This window comes from Aricia agestis, chromosome 5 (genome assembly GCF_905147365.1).
Source record: "Aricia agestis chromosome 5, ilAriAges1.1, whole genome shotgun sequence".
Classification (NCBI taxonomy): Eukaryota; Metazoa; Arthropoda; class Insecta; order Lepidoptera; family Lycaenidae; genus Aricia; species Aricia agestis.
Window position 1 is genome coordinate 11,703,697 of NC_056410.1, and position 24,753 is coordinate 11,728,449.

Below are 24,753 nucleotides of genomic sequence, written 5' to 3' on the forward strand. Positions count from 1 at the left end.
GCTTCGGTAAACAAACTTCCGACATTATCCGTGTGAATAACAATATTTGTTTTTCCCATTTTACGAACTACAAGCGAATGCGGTAGACTTTTCGGCTGGCATATTAATATCTATAAAGTTGAAATGGAGATAGAACATATTGTATTTTCCTGTTTTCCTTAAAACTCTGCTTTTTCTTGTAGCGAGAGGATGCGCCTAGTATAAAATAGAATTTTTCAATATTTATCTACTAGATGACCCATAAACTTCGTATCACTTAGCTCAAACATTTTCTGCCGTATGAACCATCCTTGCATGAATATTTCAAGACAAAAATTAACAAAATTGGTTCTGCCGTTCTCGAATTTTAGCGAGACTAGCATTTAAAAAATTCATTTTTAGTATATTATTAGGTCTGGTTAAGCATAATAATATTATGGATAGGTTTTCATTTACACTAATCTATACTAATATTATAAAGCGGAAGAGTTTGTTTGTTTGTTTGAGCGCGCTAATCTCAGGAAATTCTGGTCGGATTTGAAAAATTATTTCAGTGTTAGATAGCCCATTTATCGAGGAAGGCTATGTGCTATATTTTTATCATTTTCAATTTTTATGTTATTTGGCACAGATAAGAAGTAGACCACGTGAAGGACCATAGGCTATTTTTGTGGATTAGTTTTCTTTGAAATATCCAATTTACGCGGGCGAAGCCGCGTGGAACGTCTAGTTATTTATGATGTTATATAAAGCTGAAGAGTTTGTTTGTTTGAACGTGATAATCTCAGGAACTACAGGACTGACTTCAAAATTTTTTTCACCAATTTGTAGCTAAGAGGTCCCTGAGTGCTATAGGCTATGTATGTATCACAGGCGGAGCCGGGGAGAACCACTGGTATTTAGTAATCTATGATACAAGGACATAACTTTTGTCCCGACCTTGCCCAACAAAAAAAAAAACACCGAACAGTGCTTCTAGCACTGACTGTCTTTGGAAGATGTTGATAATTTGATTGTATTTCATACAATAGAAACGGTGTATCGCGATTTGGCCCATAGTACAAATGTCTGAATTTTAAATATGAGATCCATTTCTGTTTCTGTGAACCCGAATTCCTGGGGCCGAACAATCAGTACCCTGTTTTGGGCACGGTATTTCATTGTAGTCCCTGCAACGAGCGGAATGATGTATATGGGACATTGGGACACCTTGGATGAATAACGCCTTACCACATGCCACTGGTTTTCACGACCGCATTTTAGGGTTGACACTGTCAAGTTCAACTGTGGTATTTTTGACCCATATTGTTGTATAATGTATGTTTTCGGAATCGTATTATTCTATTAATAATTATTGATCTTTTATTTTCTACTAGCTGTCCCGGTGAACTTTGTGTCACTTTAAAACCTTCCCTGGACTTCTACGAATATTTTAAGACTAAAATCAGTCCAATCCGTTCAGCCGTTTTCGAGTTTTAGCGCGACTAACAAATTTGAAAATTCATTTTTATATATATAAGATAGGATAAAGCAATTATGATAACTCTATGAAGGGTGAGCATAATAATATGTTCCTGTAGTTATAATAATCGTAATTCGTAATGTTAATAATACCGGATGTCAAATGTATGTTTCGTAAAAAAAATTATAACATTAGACCAAAATTAATAAGCGTATTGGTTTTATAACACTTCATTGCCTAAATATGCCTAATTATTTACTTTCAATTTTTGTTTAAACCAGTCACATTGTCACTATTCGACATCGTCGGTAGCCAAAATATTATACTCACTTGAAAAAATCCTACTTCCTACTTAATATTATAAAGGCGAAAGTTTGTTTGGATGTATGGATGTGTGGATGTATGAATGTTTGTTACTCTTTCACGCAAAACTACTGAACGGATTTTAATGAAACTTTACAATAATATAGCTTATACATCAGAATAACACATATGCTACAATTTTAACCGACTTTCAAAATGAGGGAGGTGTTATGTTCGCTTTCTTATATTCAACGATTACTCCGCCGTTTGTTAACCGATTTTCAAAATTTTTCTTTTGGTATATAGGGTATCATCCCAATTTGGTATTATATTCACAAAAGCGGTGATCTGATGAAGGATCCATAAGTAATCGAGGGAACTCCTCAGAACTTATAGGGAAACATGTGGTGACTTCGGTTTCGTGAGAAGTATTCTAAGCATATGCTACCAACAAGTAAGATTTTGCACCGAGATATACCTGGTATACCGTGGTTCGGAAGGTGCTGAGAGAACTCCTGATTCTTTATAGATGCAAGTTTGGGAGTTTCGGCGTTGTTTTAAGAACAGAAAGCATATGCTACTATGCAAATTACATTCATCATCATCATCATCATCATCATCATCACTACCATATTATACCATTTCATAGTCTTTTAGATCGAGACTCAAGTTTGTCAAGCGATAATTAAAAAAAATCTATACCTACCTAATATTATAAACCTGAAGAGTATGTTTGCTTGAACGCGTCAATCTCAGGAACTACAGGTCCGATTTAAAAACTTATCTCAGTGTCAGATAGATCATTTATCGAGTAACACTATAGGCTATATTATATTATCACGCTAAGACTAATACGACCGAAGAAACTCAGGAAAATGTGGGAAAAACGGGGGAAATATTTTTTATGAAAACATGTACCTACGGTTTCTGTAAAATTCCTAATAAACGCGGGCGAAGCCGCGCGGGACATCTAGTGTACAATAATTTTGTATCTAATAGGTAACATTGTTATCTTTAAAATAGTTGATATTTGTTTGGCGCTATGGTAAGGTTAAGTCCTGCATAATTATGCAGGAGCTGTCTGGCTACTATTCAGCCTTCTGGTGATGGAGAGGAGTTTGCAAAACTTGCAGGTATTGGTCTTGACGCATGGTTCCTCCAACCAAAATAACCGTAGTAACCGACGAAGGAGGTATCACTCGTTCAACAACACAGCTTTCATCAAAATTTTCAAGCCGCCTGCGGTGAACAAACTGGGAATTGTCCTAGAGGATCTGAATCAATTGGGTTAAGTATATGTATTAAGTTTACGCCTTTAACCTTATAATTAAAAAAAAATGCAATTAAAATAACTTGTTTTCTTTCCTTTTTCCTTTTTTTTTTCACTTACAGTTTTCCTCAGACCATTGCATTTTAGCAAACGCAAATCGTTGAGCACGCATTGTCTGGGTAAACTTTGGTTTTTCAAAGGACGGCAATAACTGAAATCACTCACACTGAGTGTAATAATTTGGCCACCCATTGTATAAACTATTTAAATAATTATTAAGTTTAGATTTGTCTGTGAGTGCGAATTCGTAACAAGCAGCGCCCGCGCCAGTACTTTTAATTAGTTTGTCAATTAATAGACGCCAAACTTGTCTATTACTAACTCCAGCTCAGCTACATTATGTTGCACTGATTTACATTACTTGCGTTAGTACATAGTTACTATGTACACGTATACTATACTAGGTACAGTTACAGAGAGAAAAATAGCAGTCAGAGACTGCATAAATAGACTTGATATTATTTCATAATTTCATAAATAGTAATACATACCTTTCCCTGAATTGTGAGGTTTTATAATAACGCGCGTATGCGGCTTAGACCTTAGTGCTTTGATAAAAAAATCGGCCGAGCGAGTTGGACTTGCCCATGAAGGGTTCCGCAGTAGCAATTATGAAATTAAAATGTTTTTGATTAATTTTTATATTTCAGTTGATTTAATGAAAGTTTAATTAAGGTTTACCATTTATGGCGTAAGTATAAAATAAAAACTATTTGCTAGAATATCTCGTTCGAACCAATTTTCGTTGGTAGTTTTTATAGTAATGTACATCATAATATATTTTTTTAGGCTTATCATTACTTCAGCACGAGCGTAATTTTTTGATTGATTAGTGGTAATAAACGACGGACAGACAGACATGACGAATCTATAAGGGTTCTGTTTTTTGCTAGTTGGCTCCGGAATCCGTAACGATTTTTATTTATGGAAAGTTAATTTTCAATTTTGATAATACTTACTTTATTTCGTGTAACCGGCCTGCTGGCTGCTACACTATTATTGTTCCCAAAAAATATTAGATCATTGACTACCTACCACGTCATGACTCATAAATCATAACCACTGAATAATGAATTGTATAATATATTTTGCCCACAGAACAATAAAAACAGATTGATGCCGCATGGCTTTAGTATTTACCGCTTCGAAAAGTAACATACAACATTAATTGTACAGCATTATAATATTATTTCTATAGCTGAATTCATAATACCAACGGAAAATCAAGTGCCACGTAGAACTATAACGAGTACCTAAATAATAATGAGAATGTTTGTACAATGTACAACCATACTAATTAATACACTGGTCCAGGTAAATTGAATTTGTGTATGTATATTTGTACGTTTATACGGTTGCGAGCGTGCAGTTATATTAGGTTATGAACTAACTTTGACCATACTGGCGCATAGCGGTTGGAGCATACAAAATAATTGTTTCCAAAGCGTAGGTCATGTTATTTATGCAGAGCGAAGTTCATTAATAAGTTGAAACGCTTGTTATGTGCTATTTTGTATGAATACCTATATAAAACTATAGCATCGAGCACATATCGCGCGGTAATGTTATGACATTTTATGACATAAGCCGGCTCCTAGACAATCAATTGTATTGTGCAATATCTCGCTTCAATTTTATTGAACAGTTTATTTGACAATTAGATTGAAGGCGCAGGTTGTATATCAACCCTATAGTAGACGGTCAATAATATTACGCAATACGTATACGTACGTCAATAAAATTGCTAGTCTAGGGGCCGGCTGAGAGTCTTGTTTAAAAACAAATTCCATCAAAACTGTTGGGGCCCGCAGCCAATGGTACGGTATCCCTGGCGCAGCCACTGGTGTTGGTGTAATTTGTTGAGTGATTAGTGGTATTAAACCAATAAACAGAATATTATGTGTTTCGACAACTTACATTACAACTCTGATATTATAATCACATATTCGATTGACGTCTTCTAACGTAGCAGCTAAAAGAACCGTAAAAAGACCTAACGTTAGAAACGATTTCGAAGCTGTAAAGCTGACTCACTTCGAGAAGCTCAGGAGTAAATATTTTTACTTCTCGAAAAGTTCTCGTATTCTTTGAAAGGTGAAGGTTTTGAATTGCGCTGAAAGAGTATTAACATACCCTAAAATAAGTATTACCACTTTCTTTTACTTCGACCTATTACCTGTTAGTTCACGTTTTTACTAAACCATGTTTAACAATTGAAATAACAAACATCCATAAATTGAACCGTTCAGGGGCTCTTATCCGCACAGATAGTAAGAACATAAAACTAATGAAATAAGTCGGCGCTAAGGAAGTGAAGACCGTGCAACTAACTTTTAATAAAGTTTAAAGAATATATATAGTAGATACGCTCTCTACTGGAACTGTATTGACGATTTTAGATGCAATACGTAATCTGAAGAGGGCGACCAACCCAAAAAACCTTCTCACTTCACACTCACGCCCGTCTTTCATATGTCATCTATAATGTAATTATACTATAAAGGTTCAAGCTTTATTTCAATGTATTACTCGAATACTAGTTTAACGTGTCAACTATAGGTGATTTGGAAGCAACTTCGCAATTTTTTTTTATCGAGAAAATTGTATGCTATCGTGTTTTTGAGTAACATAGTCACTAGTGTTAGTCCTGAAGTTTCTGCATCTTAATTTAACATTCAGTTTTTCATTAATATTGATATTACAGTACGATCATGTAAAGCAATTTGACATATTACGCGCCCTTGAACAGGTGTTTTTTAGATATATCATAGAAGGCAGTCCTTGTCTGTGTTTTGGTTGATAATACAGTGTTTTATTTCTATCAAGCGACTTACCACAATCCATATAATATTATAGAAATGTTGCTGTTGCTGTATACGCAAGATATTTTTATTAATAACTAGATGACGCCCGCAACTCTGTTGCGCCAAAACTCGTTTGTCGCGCGGGAATCGTACATTTTTCCGGGATAAAAAGTATCCTGTGTCCTTTCCCGGGACTCAAAATATCTCCATGCTAAATTTCAGCAAAATCGGTTCAGTGGTTTGGGCGTGAAGAGGTAACAAACAGACAGACCGACACACTTTCGCATTTGTAATATTAGTATAGATTAGGAATCGAGGTAAGTGTATAACGTATTTATGGTCTATGTATTATGACAAGCCCTGACATTATTGTATTAGGAATATGGTATAAAAGTATGTAGAGTTTTGAGGTGAATATAAGATATTATACAGTCCACGGTGTTTTCTTCATGGTCTTCGAGCAGCCGGATATAACAAAAGAGCCAGCGTATTATGTGGATAAGCAGTTAAGTAAATAGATTTATTTAAGAGATGAGTATTGAAATACGAGAAAATTTATAGCGGTTTCCTTGGCGATATACAAACAAGAGCCCATAATTTGGAAATATATTTTATCTTTGATTTTTCTTTACTGTTATTATTTGCAAGAATGGAAAGTTTAATGAGAGTGCAGAAACATTTACGAGTCCAAATGTTGAACGAGTATACAAAGTTTCAAAACATAACTCATAATGGCAAAATATCTCAATCTTATATAGAGGTGAGACTAGAGAGCTTAGAGAATACTTGGATAAGATTCGAATCTAACCATTTTAAGTTGCTAACAATGGAGGAATTGCAAGAAGAATGTAGCTATTTAGTAGATAATATTTTTGAAGAAGGAAAGGAAGTTTTCTTGGAATACAAGGGAAAGTTGAGGGAATACCGGATGGATCATAGCTTGAATGGGCAAAACTCAGTAAAGTTGCCAGAAATAACCATACCGATTTTCTCTGGACATTACGATGAATGGCCGTCATTCCACGACTTGTTTGAGACAGTTATACATAGAAATTCAAATTTAGCTAACGTAGAAAAACTGTATTATCTGAAGGCCCACATTAAAGGAGATCCAGAGCAGCTGCTTAGACATGTACCAATTACTGCAGAGAATTATGAGAAGTGTTGGGAATTGATTAATAGAAGATACAGTAATAGGTGATATATAGCTAACAACATATTAATACGCTTATTTGATCAGGAAAATATAACTGTGGAGAGAAGCAGTGAATTAAAAAGACTTCTAGATACAACTAATGAGTGTTTAAGTGCCTTGTCGAATTTAGGTTTCGATGTTTCGACTTGGGACATATTAATTAATCATATTGTCACTCAAAAACTAGACCAAGGTTCTAAAAGGGAATGGGAACAGAACATTAGTCATAACATAGAAAGTTTACCTTCTTATACGGAACTAACAAAATTCTTAGAAGCTAAATTTAGAACATTAGAAATTTTAGAATTGGAAAAGAGAGAGACAAAACAAGAACCAAATGTCGACAAACGGCCAAGATTGGAGCTGATAGAGAGTGGGCCAAGATTGAAGCCGGTACATAGAGCACAAGTTTTCCATGTTGTTGCTGCAACGTGTGGATATTGTAAGGAGGGTCACAAGATAGAAGAGTGTCAAAAGTTGCGACAAATGGAAATGAGTAGTAGGTTAGATTTTGTTAATAGCAATAGATTATGTTTTAATTGTTTAGGGTCATACCATGGGGCATCTAGGTGTAAGCGATCCAATGGTTGTCAATGTTGCCATAGGCGGCATCACACGTTATTGCACGCAGAAAAGCAACATGGTAGTTCACGAGGGTTGAATTGTACGAGAAAGCAGTGTGATGTAGCCTTTAATAAAACTGTATGTTATGACAAGGAAACATCGGTCAGAAGCAGGTCAGCAAATTTAGTGGACGATTATAATAGTATTCGTTATAATATTAGAGGTGTTCCGTTCGCAAACAATTAAGGTTGCGGGAAATAAAAGATAGGGTTATTTAATGTTGTGAACAGAGTAGTTTTCGGAACGTAGAATATGCGAGTGTAAGTGTTCTTTAATTGAAAGTCTACTTAGTTTTGGAAAAATATGTTATTGAGGTTTTTTTTTCTATACTACATATTGATTGTGGTGTTAGCTAATAAAGGTAACTTAACGTAACAAGGTATTTATTGAGTTTGTTTTATGTGTCGTAGTTTTAAATGAGGATGCTATTTTGCTTTAAAGTTATGTATGTAGGGCTAGAGTAGTTATTATTGTGAATTGTAGTAATTTTATGATGTAAGACTTTCTAATAGGCAGGTATAATTATGTTTGTTTTGGTATAAAGAGATTATATTTGTGACGATTTATGTACAGTTATGAATATATTAACTAATATATTCATGGGGGGGAGTGTATAACGTATTTATGGTCTATGTATTATGACAAGCCCTGACATTATTGTATTAGGAATATGGTATAAAAGTATGTAGAGTTTTGAGGTGAATATAAGATATTATACAGTCCACGGTGTTTTCTTCAGTAAGTAAATTTATTCTCAATTCGGTTGTTACTTGTTAGTAAAAAAAGGCATTGAAACAAACATAAAATATTTATCTATTTAATTGGGAGATCCTCACTGCACACTCAGAAATAAACAATGAAATTTTCGAAACATCGAAGAGAATAAAAAATTTGAAGCGCAAAGTTGGAGCTCTGTAAAATAATTCAGTAACAAAACCTTTGACTTGTCTGAATATCGTTGTTTTGTTCGCCTTTCTCGAAGCTCGAGTGCGTGTACTTTGTAGATAAGACACAAAGGATGCTACAGTTACAGTATTGAAATCATATCTGCGCGGCTTTGAACGTTTGTACCGCGTAGAGCTGGCGGGACTGAGAGGATGATATTATAATTATTGCCTTGTACTCTAATACATATTCACTTGCGCCCAAACAACTCACTCTGAAGCCTTTATTATATGAAACAATACGAAGTTTCGCTACATTATTTAAATAGAAAATTTCACGAGTTTAAAACTGAAAAATGTTAAAGTTTCAGTTACACGAACCAAACAAAATAAAATAAATGTGCTATTTATGTTTACCTAATGTTATACTTACAAAATATTGGAACGGTACGAAATAAAATAATATCACGAAGCGGATTACATTCAAAGAATGATCACATTCACGCTTCTCGCAATATAAATAATATATTTCGAGAAACTTCGAAATGGTCAGCGGCTTCCTGAATTTTGAGTTACAAATAAACGTGCAATATAAATTCATGGATTGCATTTGTACCGGACAACTTGCGGAGCGGCGGTATCGCTACTTTTGCTTTTGCTTTTTTACCAAACGATTTTGTTAGCCCGTAACTCTGACTAAAATAGAGACTGCATGTTATCAAAATATATTGAGGTGATATATTATACTACACTGAAAAGTAATGCAATATATCGCCGGTCAGTTGATTAATACCACTAATTTAAAAGTGTTTCTGTGTGTCTGTTATTAACCTCATCACATCCCGGGAAAAGTCCGCACATCTTTCTGAGATGGAACTATTACAATATTATGATAGTTCCATCTCAGAAAGATGTGCGGATACCACACGATTAGTTATCTTCGGCGCAACGAAGCCGTGGAAAACAAATCCTAATACCAGAAAGTAAATTGCATTCAGTTTTATATTACAAAACAGAGCTGAGAGATTGTGTACTGTAATTTAATTTACACAATAACGTCTAGTCTGGGTGCTTACCGACGTATGCGAATACTGTCGAAATCAATAGATTTGTCGCTGTATACATGAATTACAAGTGAAATAGATTATGCAATTAGCGAATATAAAGCAGCACGGGGATTATTGGCTAGACAATATCCTCAACACTATTGTATAGCGCGTTGTACAATGCTATAGCGTACACCTACCCTTAATTGCTAACCTAGTCAGTCGGATGATGGCCGCACTTGAGTGAATATTGTCTCGAGGCATCACAACGTCGACAGGTTGTTCTAGGATTAGGTATAGCAGGTAGATCTGTCTGAAACTAGGCCAGATTTAGTGCAAACATATTGCTACTGAAGCGTCAATTTATTAATAAAGTGGCTACTCGAATTATGTTACTATCAAGCGGAGATACAAAATTGAGGGGGTAACTTTTTAAATATCGTTAGAAAGGAAAAATGTGGTGGCTTTAAATATTTTACTTTTCAGACACTCTGTGGCAATCAAGTTGAACTCCGAGCGTCAATTTTTGATTGCCATAAATCATGCGTCAACATTCAGACTCCGCAGACTTTAAAATGTATTAAAAAATATAAAAATAACACTGTAAGTCTGAATTTAATTAAAATGGAAATTACCATAGTAAAACTTTGTTTTGTTTAAACAATTTAATTATTAAATGTAAATTATACTGTTACTTACCTAGTGGTATATTTAATCTAGTTTTCTTCAACCACATGTTGGACCACCCAGGGAGTCGCCAAGCCTTTGTATCCGCCATATAATATGATCGCCAGAGGTCAGAGAGAACTATTAAAAAAAAGATTAAAAAGATTGATATATTATAAATACATAAACATAAAACATACATACACGATAAAAAAGCAAAGGGTGGGGGTGTCGCGAAAATATTTTTCATAACGTTACGTCACAAAAAAGGTTGAAAACTTTGATATCTTAATGTAACACGAATGTTATAAAAAGGTAATACATTTTTAAGATTGTTTGTATGGTAAGGTAAAAGCACTAATAGTAGACTCGGAACTAATAGATGACACTTACGACAAAAATACCATAAAAATAACAATTACTCTAATTTTTTCTCAACACTATAAATTTTATAAGCTTCTCAAGCTATCTGTTGACGTGAAAAAATATATTAGGGACGCCTTCGGGAACAAAATTTTAAAATGGGATCATTTTTCGTAAATAATGTGACCGCGTCAACACGCGTTCGGCAATTTCTTAGCAAATAAGTTAAGGAAGGCGAAATTTTGCACGTAAGTTTTGAATACATTTATTTGATTTTTTGTAATTTTTATTGATTTCATTGGATTAATGGTCATGTAGTATACACTAATTAATGTTTATTTATGATTTTTTATCCATTTTCCCTAACAATATAAAGGGTGTCTACTATTAGTTCTTGAAAATGTAAAAAACCTAATAGATGACATGGAACTCATATCATCATTTTGCAATACATACTAAAGTTATTTTGTAGTTTATTCTACTGCAAATATCATCACTATTCTCTGAAAATATAATTCTATTAACAAACTAACAAATTAAAACTACTGTACCTAAATATTTATATATTAGACCGTGTACTGATCTAAAAATCGATTGCTTTAGTTTTTAGCAGTAAAAAGAAGAAAAAGGAGAGCTGAGAAAAGAAAGAAGAAAAAAAAGAAGAGGCAAGAGAAGCATGCAGACTAAAGACTGAAAATGAATTTGCTAGGAAAAAATGTATGAAAAATAAAAATAAAAGAAAAGATAGTTTTAGCATGGAAGAAGAATCTGGAGACAACGTGGATAATATTTCATATCATGCATGTAGTTACTATGATGAAGTAAATAATAATAATAAATTGTTTATTGCACGCAGAAAGGTGGTTACATAACATTTTAAAGAACACATTATAAAGTTATTACATTGAATATCTTATAATTTGCGCAGCCCCTACACTAAGAAAATCTTGTGCTGTAGGGGTTGCTTGCCAATTGATATTATATAATTATGAAGACCACATGAAGACATCAGTTGAAAAGACATCAGTGAAGATTTATTTAACAATCCAAGACTCTAAATTATATAATTATTATACATATTATGAAGTTATTTATTATATATCAATTAATTCTTAGTGACTAAGTTTAATTTAGGTACATAATTATTTCTAATTTATGAAAACATTAATTATGCAATACAGGAATAATTAGCATCTTTTTTTAATCAATAATAATATCAAGAAATTATTTTATCATATCTAATTATTAATTATTTGTGCATGAGTGTCTGCGTGTGTGTGTATGTGTGTGCGTATGTGTGTGTGTGTGTGTATGTGTGTGTGTTACTTTATTATGTGTAGTAGATTTTCAGTCTCATTATATTTGAGCGTGATTAGCCAGCTGTTTACCGCAAGCTTGGCGTCTCTTGTGTTCATTAGGTTAAAATTCTCTATAACTTTGCTGACATTATTGTACAAAAATGGTCCTAAGAAGTATTGTTGGTGTTGGGCCATTGCAGAATTTGTCTTAGGTATCATGAATACTCTGTCCTTCCTTCTTTTATTACAATGATTTTTAGTTATTTCTGTGTTAATGAAATCTTTTGAAAAACGGCAAATAAAGACCTGACAATAGGAAAAATGTTAAATGTAATGTAATGTTCTATGTCAAATATTAGTTAATTTTACAACATTCAAATGTTCCATGTTTCCTTTAAGCGTCTGCCATTAGTGCTTTTACCTTAAATGTTAAGTTTGTATTGCATTATGCATAGACATCGCAACTCGACCGACTTTAATGTAAGGCACTGACATAATTATAGCCTACGGGGAAATAGGCAACTTTTTAACACGGGGAAATATGCAATCCCACGGGATTTTATTCCATACGCCAAAAATAAATTTAAAAATGTAAACGTAACTACAGAAATGAGAAAAATAACTTCAATTTTTTAGACCAAAGGCTTTCGCGGCAAATAACAATACGAGTTCCACCAAACTCGGTTATGGTAGATTAAAATACAAACCGCGGATCAATAGCGTTCTATATTTAAACGGGAGATTAAAGGTTGACACGGTATCTTAATATGCATGACGAGAGGTGCGCGGATGGATGGGCCGCGTTCGAATGTAAACTGACGAGCGATAGTGTTTCCAATTTTGACTATATTGCCTGCAAAGCCAGTTGACATTGTTTCATATTAAATTCTTTAGAATATTTTAATAGGGCGGATTATGGAGGTAACTTGAGAGGCCTACGATTGGTATGGGTAATTGGGTATAATATACTATAAAGTAATATAAGTAAATAAAAAAATCGGCCAAGTGCGAGTTGGACTCGCCCATGAAGGGTTCCGCCACAGTAATAAGGTTTATTTTTTATGAAATTAAAAAGTTTTTGATTTATTTTATATTTCAGTTGATTTAATGAAAGTTAATAATTAGGTAGGATTTACCATTTATGACGTATAAAAAAAACTACTTGCTAGATCTCGTTCAAATTTTCGTTGGTAGTTGTTATAGTAATGTACATCATTCATTTTTTTTAGACTTATCATATATACTTTAGAACTTAGAGGGGGGGGGGGGGGGGGGACACGCACATTATCCAATTTGGAAGAGTCTCTCTCGCAAACTAACCCTAAAAATGATAATAGAGATAGAAGAGTAAAACCATTTTTTCTATTTGCCTACTTTCACAATATTTTGTTAGGACAATAATCGGCCAAGTGCGAGTTGTATTCGTGCACGAAGGGTTCCATACCGGTAAAGAGCGAAAGTATACAAAAATTTGTGTTTTTTGTATGGGACCCCCTTTAAATATTTACTTTATTTTAGTTTTATAATTAATTATTGAAATAAAATATAATTAAGGATTTTGTGAAAATTTCAGAAGTCTAGCTATAGCAGTTCATGATAATATACAGCCTGGAGACAGAGACGGACTGTCAACGAAGTCTTAGTAATAGGGTCCCGTTTTTATCTTTTGGGTAGTGTTGTACCCAAAGGATAAAAACGGGACCCTACAAAAGGGTTGTATATTATATTTTTTCATAACTAATAGCTTCTGTAATCTGAATAACTTCAAAAAGTTATTTAATACAATAAATATAACTTCATTAGGCTTCCCATGCCTCAATATTACCAAAACATCCGTTAGACATAAATTGAATATGGAATATAAGTTATAATCACGTTGACCCTCGTCCCTCGGGCGAGGGCGGGCGAGGGCGGGCGAGGGCGGGCGGAGGCGGGCGGGTCGGCGGTTTCCATAAAATCAGGCGATTGCGTCGTAATTGGGGTACGTCGGCCGTCCACCAAACTTCCCATCGCCCATCAAAGATTTCCGACATCACTTCCATAATCGTATTGCGATTGACTCCTATAACTTTGCAGGTGATTTGTATTCATACTTATAATAATATGAATTATAAGGAGTCTATGTCTGTTTTTTTTTTCAAGTTTAAGATAAATAATAGAAAATATTAATATGATGAGACGACCTCTGTGGCTCAGTTGGTGGGCTGTTGGTAGCTCAAGCCGCGGATCGCGGGTTCGAATCCCGCTGACGGAACAAAAAAGTTTTTCCAAGTTCCTGGGTCATGGATGTATATTAAATATTATGTGTATCATGTAGTAAAAATCTTAAATATATGTATACTTAGTATAAAAATATTAAATATATTATATCCGTTGTCTGATACCCGAACACAAGTCCTTCGAGGTACCTACTTAGCACGGGGCCAGAATGACGTGATGTGAAGCGTCCATAGATATTACATTATATTATTATTATTATTATTATATATATTATTATAACCAAGTGTCTACTGTAACTCAGATCTGCGACATAAGGTTTTAATATTAGATATATTATACTAGTATTCACCAATTTTAAAAATTTACTTACAATGCACAATGATATGAAAGTTACCTGCATTTTGACCGGTTTTTTAAAACAGGTGACAGTAAAAATTGTAAAAGGGTTTCCCAGTTTACAATGAAGGCAGGTACATTGTGTACAGTTCAACGCACTCGCCAGCCTGAACGGTTCTGTTTACAGACACTATAGAAACGCCTCACAGAATTTAATAATGCTTTTAAAAGGGTGTAGGTGTAAGGGTGTACAGAAAACAATTTTGTCGTTAAGCACTGTCGCTAGTTTGGGTAAACAACCATATTTTCAGTTCGGCCAGGAGCATTAAGGAAATGCGATTACAACGGAACAGGAAGTTAGTTTAACTTTGGCTCGGAAAGCATCCGCTTTTGCGCTTCAAATACGCTCGCTATCATATAACCGTATATTGCGTAAATATGTTGGCAATAATGCATTCCAGTTAGTTTTCAGCGAAGTTTTATGAAATAATAATGGGATCATAAGTATAATAGAATAACAGCGGGGCTAAAATGGTCGCTTTGGAGTATCGTAATATTACGAATCATAATATGATTAATTTTTTTAAAATCGCAAAATGCAAGTCTGCTTGCAATTCATGTCTAGTAATTCGTACTGGTTTGACATATGTCAGTTTGACAGTTTTGACAATTCATTTGCTGAATTGACTGAGAGGAATTGCTAAATGTGACCATTTTATCCCCGCAGTTCTCTTTCAAGCTCTATTATTTATATTTTCGGATACAATTTACCTCAAAATATTTCTGTACAATCTCGTAATAAAAGTATAATCGACGCAGAAAATCGTCGTGGCCGTAACATTTCCTTTTTTCGTTAATCAAGTGTGGGACAGGAGCGGCTGCTTCCGGGGCATAAGCCGTTTCCGGCACACAATACCGACATCTTGTATCTCGTTTCATTAGCAGCCAAGTGTAACTGACTTATTATATTAACAGCTTTACTAGTTTTTATATTGCGTCTGAAATCATGGGTACAAATTATTATCATACCTATATAATTTAAAAGTTTTAAAGGATATTTATTGTAGGTGCACGTGAAATGAGCTTTGTGCCAACTACCAATATTTAACCAATAATATAATCAGTTTTTGGGAAAGAAAGGACAATTAATCCTTTCTTTCCCAAAAACATATTATTTTTGCGTATCGAGTGTTACAATGTCGTAATAATAACTTCAGTTTCATAATATGTTGCTAATATTATTATTTGCTATTATTTGTGGTTAGAAGTTGCTTAAAAAATGACTATGATAATTTTATAATTATTTATTGTTGTAAATTATTGGGTCTAGATATTATTTAATTGTTTTCCTAATTAAAACATTATATTCACGCGAACAGAATATATTGAAACATTAGACTCATAAAAAGGCCAAGGCTTCCACATAGTATATTGATGCTCAAAATTTATGGGTGTCGTGGATGGAGTAAATATAGCTAGACGGTGACTAAGAGCTCTAGACTTCTAGACCAGACTGTCAGTGCGCGTCTAGCAGCTGAGCGAGACCCACGCAAGATTTGTACGTCATCATACTTGTATATTTTATAGCGAAACTAAAATAGATTTCACTTAGCCGGTTGGAGATTGATATTTTATTAGTATTTCATTTGCTAAGTTGTAAAGAATACTTACGAGTATTCCTTTTTAGAAGTATTCATTTATATTCTTAGTGGTACTTAATTATTTTTTCAATCAAAACATACATTTGAAGCTTTATAATATAAATGATTATTAGTTAAAGTTTTAATAATTATTGTTATTTAGTAATCTGTTAGTTTAGCTTAAAAGAGTAATAAACACTCAAGATAAATAAATATTACGCTAAGCTTAATATTTCCTACACCAAGAACAACCAATACTTTACCAACAAAATTTGCTCATGAAGCAAGTTTTGAATCGAGAATAAAAATCTAAAAAAATCGACCAAGTGCAAGTCGGACTCGCGCACGAAGGGTTCCGTACCGTTACAGAGCAAAAATTGTGTTTTTTGTATGGGGGTCCCCTTAAATATCTATTTTATATAAATTCTATTATTAACTAGCTGACCCGATAGACGTTGTCCTGTCTTAGCGATGATTATTTAATTCGAATTGGTATAATTGAGAACAAAATTGATTAAAATCATTATCTCCATGCCTTTCATCAAAATAGACTAAATAGTTTAAGCGAAAATTATAAAAGTTTATTGTGCGGGCACCGTACATTTTCCGGGACAAAAAGTATCACTTGTCCTTTCCCGAAACTCAAAGTCTAAATAAAAAAGTATCTTCATACCAACATCAACATAGATTGAATAGTTTAAGCGAAAATCATAAAAGTTATTGTGCGGGAACCGTACATTTTCCGGGACAAAAAGTATCCCTTATATTTTCCCAAGACTCAAAGTCCATATAGTAGAGGAGACCGTGGGAGATCGACCTTCACCGATGTGATAACCAGATGAGACGTATTTTTTATCAAGTATAATTTATAAACAAATATGCCTATAATTGCCTATAATTAAAAAGTGCTCATGGCTATTTTTAATTAAATCAACTTTAATCGATTTTTTATCACTTTCATTCTTTTGATAACCAAATGAATTTTATTTCACTGCTAGTTTTTAACACACAGAATATGCCTCAGTAGGCTTGCCTACTCATTTCTGGCAAACCGATGTGAACAGGTAAGTCAATATAGGTGACTCCATCGTTCTGCTAACTTATCGAAAGTTTTAGATTATTTTATTACAAAATCAGTCATATAGATTTGCCTGCAAAAATCATACTTAAAGTACTGTTGCCTAGCTAATAAATAGCCATGAGCACTTTAAGCTAGGCAAGTAATTATTATAGGCATATTCGTTTATAAATAATATTTAATTAAAAAAATGTCTCATCTGGTTATAAGATCGGTGAAGGTCGATCTCTCACCGGCTCTTAGACCAATGGATTAAAAAAAATATCTCCATACCAAATTTGATCAAAATATATTGAATAGTTTAGGCGAAAATCATAATAGTTTATTGTGCGGGAACCGTACTATTTCCGGGATAAAAAGTATCCTTTGTCCTTTCCCGAGACTCAAAGTATCTCTATACCAAATTTCAGCAAAATCGGTCCAGCCGTTTACGCGTGATGTCGTGGATATTGAGATTCATTTATATTTATACAGAAGATTATTAAAGTACATAATATATATTTTAGTATTTGTTGTTATAGCGGTAACAGAAATACATAATCTGTAAAAGTTTTAGAAGTCTAGCTATAACGGTTCTCGAGATACAGCCTGGAGACAGACGGACAGACATCGAAGTCTTAGTAATAGAGTCAACGATGTCAAATAATAATATAAATAAATAAATATCAAATACGTTATAATTCGATGAATACATAGAGTCCCGTTTTTACCCTTTGGGTACGGAACACTATATATACTACGGAACTGTATATTACCCCGGTAAATTCCTAGCAGAATAAGTTTGGATAGATTGAATAGTTTCAGAATAACCTCGTGATCTACAGCTCGGTAAGTCAGTTTGTGGCGAAGGCAATATATCTTTTACTCCGAGCTGTACGGTATACCAGAATAATATTATCATAGTATCAGTTACACAGACGAAGTTACGATAGTGTGCACAAAAATTACGTATGCAGTGCCTGCTAAGTTCCGAACTTTGTATTTCAGTATAATAAGTTAAGACTTCATATTTTGATCTTATAATATTATATACTTTTACTATTTATTTTTTGGAAAAACTAGTTGACGCCCGCAAGTTGTTGCTCCACAAAAGAGTTCGATCCATTTTGTATGGAGCGTGACATACCTAATTAGTTTTATAAGTAGACAGTACTTAAAATGGCATATTTTCGTGTACACCTATGAAACAACAAATACCGTACTCTTTGACAAAATGTCGTAAATGATATATAATTTTGAAATATTTGAGGTTGTATATCAAAATTTTATTTATTTAACATTGTTAAACAGAAAAAACTCAGAAAATTTACGACATTTTGTCAAAGAGTATTTATTGTTTGTAAACATCTTCTCTATCGATTGGCGTATGTTTTATAGGTGTACACCAAAATACGACAGGTATGCCAATAAGGTTCGTTTTTCTTTTGTATATCCCTCGGGAACCGTTCATTTTCCGGGATAAAAGCTATATCCTTTTCCAGGACTCAAAGTATCTCCATACCAAATTTCAACGAAATCGGTTCAGCGGTTTGGGCGTGAAGAGGTATTAGACATACACACTTTCGCATTTACAATATTAGTATGGTTATTCATGGCTCCATCTACTTCTGACGAGAATTTAGTCGATGTGTATAATTTTCTTTTAGCGATTTTAATCAAACAGACAAAAGTATTAAAACTTCGGTTACTTGTTTAAAATACAAATAATATTTAAACAATTATACTAATTCAAAATGTAGGTCACATATGAGAAGAATAAGCATTAATGTTTCAAAACCTTTAGCTTTGTATGTATCCAGACTTCCTTTCTAAAATAAGGGCATGACTTTATAGCTCTGACATGGATCCTTCAGCCGTCTATTCAGCCGACAAATGGTGATATAGTATGCACAGTCACGCACGTTTTCAATACAAAGTCCGCATTGAATAACATGACATACTGTGCTCGTGTATCTGTTCAAATTTTTAATATTATCTAAAACGTTCAAAAGGATTTCATCAATCTTCGATGGAATATAATAATTCGTTTTGTTTGTACGGCTACATTGCTGTTTGGTCTCGTAAAAAGGGTGTTCTCAACGTTTTCTTTATTCATAAAAACGAAATTTCTGAACAGACACACTTCGTAACAGTAAATTACTTTAGAAAATTGTTTCTTTGTCTTTTAAAATAAATTTGGTATTTCAAAATCGTTTCTGTAGCGCAATACGCCGCTAAAGATTTAAAACTGTTTCGCGGAAAGGTCTCGTTTTAACTCACCGAACCAAATAGATTAAGTTCTAATCGTAAATTTCTCTTCCCGGCACATAATATTTTATTTATGAAGACCTACATAAAGTACATAGTTAAAATATCGCATTGAGTTAAGTGATAAACATCTTGCGGCTAATACAACTTCTTGGCCCCCTCGAGGGAATCCGCATTGTCGGTCTAACGTACTTTGAAAAAGACGTATTTCACCCAGAGGAATACCAGTTATTGCCTACACAAACATTTTTTCCGCTTAGAAGCATAATTCAGCATGATTAATAACAAAACTTCTATTATTAAATTATCATTTTCTTAGTAAAAATTCTTGATTAAGTATATCCAAAAAAAAATTCTTGATGTAGATCAGAGATATATTTTATAAATTACTAGCGACCCGCCCCGGCGTCGCATGGGTATAAAATATATTATAGCCACTGAAAAAATGATTAAAATCGATTGCCTTTGATCCTTCACGTGGTCTAATTCTTATCTGTGCCAAATAACATAAAAATTGCTCCAGTAGTTCGCGAGAAAAGCGCTTTCAAATAATTTCCCCCGTTTTTTTCCACATACCCCTATTAGTCTTAGTGTGATAGAATATAGCCTATATGCCATCCTCAATAAAATGGCTATCTAAAACTGAAAGAATTTTTCAAATCGGACCAGTAGTTCCTGAGATTAAGTTAAGTTAGCCCTTTCAAATAATTTTCCCCGTTTTTTCCACATTTTCCTCTATTGCTTCGCTCTTATTAGTCTTAGCGTGATAAAATATAGCCTATAGCCTTCCTCGATAAATGGGCTATCTAACACTGAAAGAATCATCAAAATCCGTTGCGTAGTTTTAAAGATTAAAGGGAGGAAAGGGACGTGAGGGAAAAAAAGCGACTTTGTTTTATATAAAAAAAACTTGTAGTATTCTTATGAAGGCGGTTTCAGTTAAATTGTCTTCACTGAGGCGTAATGTGGGCGAAATGACGAATTGTCCCTTAGGATAGTTAAAAACTTTCCCCAATTTCCTCAACATCGCCGCAAAATTGTCTCCATTTAGAGTTTAGACAATACCTACTATTGATATACAGCTCTTTTATATACCTCATATATGTGTATCAAGTATCTTAGATGCTAAATGATTGCATTTTCAAATTCTGTTTTCCTTTATTAAAGTTCCTTGGGTTCTTATACGGGGTGCAACAAAACTAAGTAATAATACTTTAGGATGGCATGTGTCCCTTATAATATAGAGTTCAAGTAGTAAAAGTAGCAGCGTTGAAAAAGTGTTTTTTGTGATTTATGGCAAGCGCCCCAGTGACATGAATTTGCCTATACAATTTCTTTCAGCGCAGCTGATTTTACAGTAAACTCTATACAGGGGACTAATACACCCTCAAGTATTATCACTTTTATTATATTTTGTTTTATTACATCCTGTATATTTTGTTAAATTAGATCTCTTGAAATCAGTTAAAATATAAGGCGGATATTCAATTAACAGAATGTGTTGAAGTGGTTTGTTATTAAGGCTTTAAGTACCATTGACGTGAAGACAGTAGACACGTGGATCTTAATCACTACGGCTATAAAATAAGACGTGTGCTTCACCTCTAATACTGTAAAATAATTTATCCAATTAAGCTAACGTACGTCATTCTTTGTGTTTATCAAGTGCCTGATAGACGTACGAACTTAAAGTAGGGTTGTAAGTTCGCGAACTTACTCGGCTCGCGTCGGTGACACTTGAGATTCGCTCACACTGAATTACCATGCTCCCAGGCTCGTGGCTCGCGGCTCTTTGCTGACACACAGGCGATTAAGATCGTTAAGAGGATTCCACACCGCCGTTTTTCCATACAAACGCTGTCCCCTGTTTCTTCCCTGGATAATGCCGGTAGAGTTATGATTTTTTTCCTGAATATCTATGGCCACTATTAGAATGTCCCTATGTTTTCTTTTTTTTTTCATAATTTAATTACTAATAAGTTATAAGCAAAAAACTTTTTGAAAAAAAGCTTTTATTTAAATACTTTAAAAAGAAGAAAATAAATTTCCCCTTAAAAATTCTAACTAATAAGTTATAACCTCAATATATTATACAATTTGCATGATAATACCTCAGTTAGATAAGACCTCAGTCCGGATTCAGCGGACAACGAATCGAAGATTTTCTGTTCTTTTATTAGAACTTTTGTCGTGTTGTCTCTATCGCGCTCTGCGGTGGGAGACTTGAGATTGGTGAGACAGCAATACATTTTCAAATACCTATTTTCAATTTCTCTCGCCCCTGGGGGGTGAGCCAAAATCTTTTCGTTTTCGCTTCGTTATAGAATCGCCGATGAAAATGTATGGAATTGACATTATCGTTCATTTGACGTTGACGTTCGATTCCTCTTATTTCAATTCTATACATTTTGATCGGCGATTCTATAACGAAGCGAAAACGAAAAAGTTTCGGCTAAATGGCCTAGTGTATCCTCATAATCATAATCATTTATTTGCCTTGAATGTAGGTTACAAAAGTTCTTACAATATTATAAATGGTACAAACATTCTGCTATAAGTAGCGTGCAAATGTTATTATAGTAGAGAGCATGCATAGAAATTAATTAATAAGTTATATTACTAAACAAAATATAAAGTATGTCAAAAAATAATTATCTATATGAAACAAATAACCCCTTAAGCCATAAGTCCGCGTACTTACTCGCACGTCTGTCACCCCTTTCAGTCACAAGATGTTTGCCCGCAACTCTGTTTGCACGGAACTTCTTACTGCAGATACTACTTACCTATAGGCTGTAGTAGTAAACTATCATTCTTTAATATTATCATGCTCATCACCTCTCACAAGACAGTTTGAATACAAGCGAAAGCCAATTAGCAAGCAGCAAACTATGTGAAATCTTCTACAACAAGATTTATTTACGAGTAACTTGATGTTAAAAACTTATACAATTAATGATAAGTCCATACAAATATTATAAATGCGAAAGTGTGTCTGTCTGTATTTCTTTCTGTCTGTCTGTCTGTAACCTCTTCACGTCCAAACCGCATAACCGATTTTGTTGTTTGCTAAAGACTTATGGAGATACTTTGAGTCCCGGACAAAGGATATTTTTTATCTCCGCAAAATGTGCGGTTCCCGCACTATAAACTAATTTTAGCGCAACGGAGTTGCGGGCGTCATCAAGTCTGTAAATTGTAATAAAACAGAAGAATAGCGCTCAACCATCTTAGTTTTGTTATAACATTAACAAAAAAAGGATATGGACGAACAGTCCATAGACGGCCCCAATTTTATAATAAAAAAAAAAAAAAAAAAAAAAAACATCTTAGTTTTGCTTATGACATTAAACTACTATAATATTACTGTGTAATCTTTAAATACCGTCGGGTGGGGGGCAAGAAATGCCCCTCGATGTTGATTTAGTGTTGTTTGTTTGTTGGTGTATATTGTGTCAAGTTGTCGGGGGTTGTGGGTCAAACACGTTTCTTATTAGTTATTACCCCACTAACTGGTGGCAAGGATCCTCGTCATTTACAATTTACAGCCTCCTTATTTGCCTAAATTGTAACATAAAATTTAGTTTGTTATTATTTTTAGCAATATTACGCGAAAACAACTTCCACCTTTAAGTAAATGAGTGAGTGTACGCATAGGCATGCGTACAGCACCTCCCTCCTCCCACACTGCCTATGCGTACACTCGCATGCAAGAACCTGCAAACACCACCACCACACAAGCAATAATGTTGGCAAATCCGTGCAAGGCCCCTCACCACCATGCAGGTTGAAAACCTCGACGCGCGTTTCGCCCCAACACCGGAGCATCCTCAGGATGTGGACTCTACGAACAACGTCCGTAAAGTGCCGCCACCGGCCAAAAAACCGCCTTTTATACACTATCGAGCCCCGCTACTATCCCCACTACCCCCACTACCCTCACTAGTACCCCTAAATTAAATTTTAAGCTATGGATTCTAAATGTTAAGCTATGGATTTCCGCAAAGTAACGCCTGATTCCATTAACTATTTAAATTGTAATATTAAATAATTAAATAATATTTATTTATCAGATGGCTACCATACTTTCGACTCAGACTCATAACGGGCGCTCGCACACATTAACTTGGTTTCAGCCTTTCAGGTAACAATTAAAGGCAGTAGGTATAATAACACACTCTCACAAGTCGCATACACGTAAAAATGAAAATAATAATTATTGTCGTTCTACTGAGAGGGCTAGACGTCGACCCTGAATAATAAATAATATTATTATTTATTTTCTTTTACACAGAATATATTTCAGTATTTTTGAAAACAGTATGTAGATACTATTTACTTTGTAATTTTTAAGTAATATTTCTAGTAGCTGTAATATTATTAAAGTTACAACCAAAACAAAGTTATGTTTATGACATTTGCAGGCTTTTTGTTATTGTTTATTATCTATTTATTTAGTGCGTATTTTGATCAATTTCACATTTTGATTTTACAATGGGGATTGTCCATTTTTTTTTAATTTTGCTCATTACAAAAACATTTCGAGGAATAAGGTCAGTGATCGTTTTTCTGTATATAAACGAAAAAAATACCCATTAGTTACTTATATTTTTGAACAAATACGTTTAACCTTTGTTTGACCTTCAATGGCGTAAATTAGCAATAAATTCGACCAACATTAAGTTTAGAACTTTTGGCAAGCTTCTCGTATCAGCTTTCACATAATGAGAACTTGCTTTTGACGAACCAGCCATTATAAATAAGATTGAAAGGAAATTTAAAACATATGCAGATGTCAATTGGCGGCCGATGATAACGTCAGAGCGAAACTTTAAAAATTTATTGAGAAAAAACTAGCCAATGAATTTCAAAATTATTTAATTTATATTCTTAAAACACCCTATTTTAACGAAAAAAAATATAAAAAGTACATGTGATTTTTTTTTGACAATGCCCATTACCAATTTACACGCATTTGGCAATAATTCACTCAGACACGGCTAATCAAACGTGGAAGGTAGCGAATTACGAATATAATTGATTATTGTTATTATATTATTTCATCCTAATGTTTGTCAGAAATCTGTCATCTTACCTTTTCATTTGGATGGTTTGTAATAATTGGTCGACAAAAGGACCGGGGATACCGAAATTTTAATGAGTCGTTATAACAACGAACCGAGACATGCCACGGTAATATTTGATAAGACTGCCATTATTTCATTACACTAATGACTGGTTTCCGAGTTTGTCGATAGTTTATGGAATTAATAATGTT

At 34.0% G+C, this 24,753-nt stretch overlaps 1 long non-coding RNA gene across 1 annotated transcript; it reads right to left on the minus strand.

Moving 5' to 3' along the window:
• Positions 1 to 291: 291 nt before the first annotated feature.
• On the minus strand, positions 292 to 23,513 carry LOC121726937. The gene is made up of 3 exons (XR_006035593.1): positions 23,503 to 23,513; positions 9,198 to 9,204; positions 292 to 355 (listed from the first exon to the last, which is right to left on the minus strand). It is a non-coding gene; the product is annotated as an uncharacterized LOC121726937 (long non-coding RNA).
• Positions 23,514 to 24,753: the final 1,240 nt, after the last annotated feature.